The sequence below is a fragment of the Heliconius melpomene genome, chromosome 15, assembly GCF_056956725.1.
Source record: "Heliconius melpomene rosina isolate 202511_hmr_F chromosome 15, ASM5695672v1, whole genome shotgun sequence".
NCBI lineage: Eukaryota > Metazoa > Arthropoda > Insecta > Lepidoptera > Nymphalidae > Heliconius > Heliconius melpomene.
The window spans coordinates 229168-235619 of record NC_140403.1 but is presented as its reverse complement, the minus strand read 5'-3'; positions in this window follow the sequence as shown (position 1 = coordinate 235619).

Sequence of the window (6452 nt, the reverse complement as noted above, 5' to 3'; positions counted from 1 at the left end):
TATAATAATATAGTAGTTGTAATATATAGATAATGTTAATATAAGGATTTTATATATATAAAAGAGATATGCTTATGAATTATTTTATAAAAAATACAGATATAGAGATGTAGTTTTGTTGAGTTAAGTGTATATAAAAATAATAGTAATAGAAAAATGGAAAATTGGATATTAAGTACTTATGTGCTAACATAAGTACTTAATATAAATATTTACAGGAGTATTACAAAATTAGTTTTACCTAAAATCTATTTATCTTAAATAATTTTGTATTGTATGTAAGTAATGGCTACTGAGTGTAATTGTGAATTTCCTTAGTAAATACATTTGTACAATGTACATTTGTTTTTAGTTATAAGAATGTTATAGAGTTTTACGACTAATCTTGACGCATTAAGTGGGTTCACATGGAAAGCAGGGAAGAGCTGAGAGAAGGTGCTTGCGTTCTTAATTTTACAAATATATAGAAGATCTCTATCGGTACTTATTATGTTGAAAGAAGAATTCAGCAACGCACTATTTTTAAAAGTGCATAGAAGACAAAATACCTATTTGCAATATAAAAAATAAGTTTTTTATCGTGCGGAATATGAACCCAAATATATAATTTCCCATTGGCCAGTGTTTGTTGTTAATGGTGGTTGCAGATATACACATAGTTATTATTTAAACTATAAATACATAATGGCTCATGGCTGTGAGTGTTGATGTATTGCGTTCTAGATAGAACCGATGTTCTCTCCTAAGCATTATTAGTTGGATTTAATTATTTTTCTGAAATGAAGTATATCTTTTTATAATAAAACAATTTTATTTTTCATAAAATTAAGATTATAATTCACGTAGTAGGTTTTTAAATGGTCAGTTTTTTTTAATATTTTTTTATACTAGGATCCGCCACATGCTGTGCACGGCGAGTGGAGCTGAGCAATGTTACGTTGCACGCGCTGTGTTAGTCACAGTTCACAACGTTCCTGCCAAATTTCAGAGCTATAAGTTTAACGGTCTAGGAGGAGTAGCATTACAACGAAACACACTTTTGACCAGTACCTAAGAGCTTCGCCGCACTCAGCTCAATGAGGAATGGTAATAGGTATGAAATAATGCTTCAAAGTTCGTTACAGTAAAGTTTTTACGTATACAAATACACTAGTTTTTGTTTCATCAAAAATAACCAAGTAGTTATGATTTTACAGGCATTTGAAGTTTGCAAAAATTTCAAATGCCGCTAACAGTCCCGCGGCCGGCGGTGACGTCACAGGTCTGGCAAAACTCACTAGTCTCCAACGGTGATAGGAGATCTCGCGCAGTACTTTGTTTGTTTGTTACTCGCTTGTGTTTAGTGTTAATACAATTAATTAAAATGGATGAAGGATTCGAAAAAGGTCAATCGGATACCCTACCTGTAATAGGTGGATTTATGGTTGCCGATTATTTATCGGAAAATAGTGATTTCTTCGCCGCAGAAATGCGAGGAGTAAAAATGCGAAGATAAGTTTTGTTGTCTAACTAGTAATATTATGTCAATTTGGGGTATAGATAATAACTATCTTATGTTATTTTATTTGAAATTATTTATTTAAAACTGTAATGTAACCCAACCTAACTAGTTTCATATAGTAGGTAACGCTATTTGCGTTAAAAGTACCAAACTTTTTATTCAAGTTCAAAGTAGTAAGATTGTTTTATAAGTGAAAATAATAAAATAATAATATAACTAAATTCATGCAATAAGTTGAGCACGCACAAATTTTTTTTAATGTAGATTTTTAATATATTTATTTATATATATATCTGAATAATATTTTTATTGTGATTATTGAAGATCGGCAAGAGAGAGTTATGGTCATGACGCGTACTATTGTGTGCTATTGCGTACGTATAAGTTAAAAGAGTAGGTTATGTATGTATTGCCAAATGTAGATTACAGCAGAATACCGCGCACGCATTAAACTATATTATTGCAGCTTAGAATGCAATGAAAAGAAGCAATAAGTTTATACGTAATCTGCGAAGATTGTGCCGCCAGCAAAGGTGATTGTAAACGTACCATGGCATTTATAATGGGCTACATCGTCGAAGCGACGAGTCTTCAACAACTGCAACCAAGTCTTCTTTTTCTTGGCATTAATCCCGGCGTATGTTGCCAGGGTCTGCCTTCCTGCTTAACCTACTCCACTTTACACGATCTGTAACGTCCTGAGTGGTTCGACCATTGGCACTCATGTCCTGCATCACGACATCCAAACACCGCATTCTTGGGCGTTGGGAGGTCTAGCTCCAGGGACAGGACAGACATAGCAAGGAACTTGCATCCGACATAGTTCCTACGCCGGTGCGCAATGTTGCCATACCATCTTAGGCCACGCTCTTGGAGCTTATCCGCTACGTCATGGACCCCAAGACTACCTCGAATGCGTCAAACCGCAGCATCTTCACGATAGAGATAGTGCTGGCCAACATTCTCTGTTCCGCTGTTCTCAAGCGCACCCTTCCAGAGGTTCACTTTGCGGTCCAGCATTAGTTGCTTCTCTTCAATGAGTGTAATGTAATCGGCATACATGATCAGCCATGGAGGCTGGTCCTGGATGTGAGCCGTGATAGTACACTCCATAAATAAGAACGAACTAAAAGCCGAGCCTTGGTAAACCCCCTATTGTGATCTAAAGGGTTTGGTGTCGCCAACAGCAGTCCTAACTATCGCGAATCGCAAAGCGGGGTCGTGGTACATATCTCTGATAATCTCAAAATAGGCCTCAGGGATCCCTTTGGATCGCAATGCCCTCCAAATACATTGACGAGGCACACAGTTAAAGGCCTTCTGCAAATCTAAAAAGGCCGCAAATCTAATGCAGAGCTCTCCTTTTTTTTCCTGTATGCCTCCATCAAAGTTGTGAATAGTCTCTCCATTAAAGTACTGATTAAGTTTGTAGTAACGCCCAAGCCAAGCCAAGTGTTGTTGGAAAAAATTCAAGCTTTCTAGTATCAATACTACAATAAAAATATTCAATGCTAAAGATTTTGGTACAACACGCCATGAAACCGAACAGGATAGAATTGTTTTTATGACAAAGTACTATCAAAACTTCAATATCTTAAAATACAATGCTCGCTATTACATTATGTATGTGAAAAAAAAAGATTTTAAAAATATACCTATATATTATTTATTAAACGAAACTAAATTTGTGGTGGAACGCCATCTAAAGAAGAGCGCGAACTGCGAGTGAACGAAGACGAACTGAGCGAGCGAGTTTTGCAAGACCTTTGACGTCACGCGAGTCGGTTAAGTTGACGGAATCTCGCGTCGCGCGCTTTCTTTAAAGGAGAATATCTCAAAAACTAATAGACGTATCAAAATAATTCTTTCACAAGTATTTTTTGTTTTTAAAAGACAATACGATGAGCTAGAATTTAAAATTAGTGATTATTCTCCATTAATAGCGCAATCAGAGTGTCTCTACTATTCACACTTGCAATAGCAGGTTCAAATACTGTTTCGTTCGAAATTAATATACAAATTAAATTTTTATTTTAAGTAGCATAATAATAATTTGAAGCTTAACCGGCACGGCAACCCTGTCGAGGGCCGTGTGGCCCAGGCTCACAGGCAGGCAAGCGAGTAGGTACAAATAGCCGACCCTCGTCAATGGAGGGCATCCGCCGCCATCCCTCTTCATAATACGATAGTTGCGTGACGTGGCTGATTTACTGAGGCCTCTCGACCTCTCCGTCTCACCGTCTGCGGCTGGATAGGGTTAATTAGTTTTGTAATTAAATCGAAATTAAAATATTAAAACATGTGAGAATATTAATTTATATTTTTATAAGCTCTTTCTTTTATATGAAATGAAAAAATTATAAATATATCTGCCTTATCATAAACGTAAGCTACGTATGTGCTAAAGAAGGGTTATGTTTTTCGCGCGTATCTTGTATGTATGTATGTATGTATGTATGTAATATTCTTTATTACCTCATACCTCATATCTCCAGAACCGCTGCACGGACTTACATAATTGAGGTATCATTATCATCAGCAATCCTAACAAAATGAATGGAAACAATCGCAATTAGGAGCTATAATTAATTGTTCAATCAATAACATCTTTGCCAGGAACCCCGCATCATTTAAAGACGTCCCGATTATTAATTCTAATAAACTATTGCGCTTGTTTATTTTCTTTTCACTTTTATGCAGTCGGGGTTTTTGTTTTTTCAAATAAGTATTTAAGTATTTATTAAGAAAAAATCTTAGAAACATAGTTTATTTAAATGAATGTATCCATTATCCATGTCCAATGTCCCATCGTGCACCGCCGGTGCTGCTCTCACGTCGCTAGATGACGCCACCATGCGTGCTCCAACATGATAAGTTTCAGCGCATTCTTAGTCAATCACTCAGTACAGTATGGATAACTAGATATTAAATGTAGGTATAGCCGTCAGTTCAAGGATAAAGCCTTTTATAAAATACCGATTCCTTTGACGTCCTTGCTTGCTCCGTCACGCACCGCTACTTAAATGATATTAACTATGATTCATTATTTATATGAAATTATTGGTAATTTGAATGTAAATAATAGTAATTTTTTATATAGGCCTTATGGTCGTTAATTGGATAGTTGTTGTTTTCTAGGTTCATATACCTATATGAATGTGATTGACCTTTTAGTCTTTTTATGAGACTGTAAATTTATCTATATATATATAAAAGAAATATTTTTATGGAAGCTATCCTATATACTTATGTTAATAAACTTCCTTAATCAATATCAATCAGCTTTACAGTGTATCCAGCACATGGCAGGTTAGGCAGAGGGAACCTAGTGTTAAGACATTCCCGCTTTTCACGAAGTTTTCGAGACATTGCTTGAAAGTCAACGCTTCGCTTTTGCTTTGGTGTTAGAGTTAATTAAATTAAAAAATATCCGCGCCAACTCTCAGCGGGCTTCTGACAATTACTTATTCACATAAAAATTCAATTGCCGGCGTCTTGGCTAATGGACTCGGACTTAAGGAGAGAAGGAGGGAGAGAAGGAGGGAGGAGCACGCCAAACTTCCCCACTTTAGAAGTTGGCACTCTTCAATTTTTATTTGTGGACTAAATTCAATCGGACTAAGTATGTCATTTACGTTCTTTTGTTTTACGGGCTCTATTTAATACTTGCTATATAATTTATATGTAGTAATGAGAGGAGCGTTGATGATCTCTTCAGCTGTTTACTTTTTTTATTAATATGTTGAAATTTGGTATAAAATTTAAATAATAAAATATATCCAGCAGGTGTGTAAAGCACGTTTTCCAAGAAATATATTTACAGAATATTGTCTAAATAATTTTCTAAGTAAACATTTTCTAAATATTGAGAGCGATTTTTGATATTTGGCTTAACTTTGAACATTTTTCGCCCACTGTTTTAACGTAGTGATATACATCTACGCACATTTGCTATTATAAATTGTAAGGCCACAAATAAAAAGCGTGAAAGACATAATAATGGCACGAGAGTACAAAATAAAATTAAAATTTTGCTTTTACATATTTTTATTGTGTATAATTAATTATTCTTAACTCATTAAAAAGTAATTAAGGCGATTTATTTAGTGCACGTTGTTTCATAAAAATTAAAAATATGGTGGGTAATGTGGGACTGTAAATGCGACAGATTCCCACTTGATGATGTTTCATTTGTTTGCTCTGGTGCGAGGCGAAGCGCAATCAATATGCAATGCGGAGCGGAGTGTCTTAACACAAGGTTCTATTTGTCACCATTGCTTTAGCAAATAAATAATAATGAATAAAGTAAATAAAGCTTAAGGTTATAAAATTTAAGTATTAACTTTATTGGTGTATAGTCTGGACGTGGACAAGTTACCGCGTCAGCAATATCGCGTGGCGTCAGCGGCCGTTAGTAGTTGCAGTTCCAGTGATGTATGCCCATATACGCCGCCGCTTACGCCTTCCAAATAAAAACTAACTATCTCTATACTGTTACTGAAATGACCAATATATACAAGTAATCACTTTAGTTGGTAAAACTTTAGTACCGTGGAGTTTGGGGTTAGTAAACACTGATTTTAGTTAATTAGCGTGTGTATTAGTCGTGTGTATTACTAGTGACACACAGAGAGAGAGAGAGAGAGAGAGAGAACTTAGAATGTTTGCTAAATAACTTTCTATTAACATTTGAGTATTTACAGTAAAAGTTTTGAACTCCGTTCCCCCTGATATTTGTATAACACAGTAAGGGCATTACGCGGAAGCATAACCGAGTTGTTTGGGCACTGCGCCCCCGCCGCAAATACACGCTTCACTTTGTGAAGCAATAAGGGATGGTACACCCCCCGGCACCCCCCCGCACTCCCCGGCCTCTCACACATTTGTATATGGATGATTAACCTACTTTTTTGATATGTTTAGAACATTCATTCACGTTAATTTAAAATGT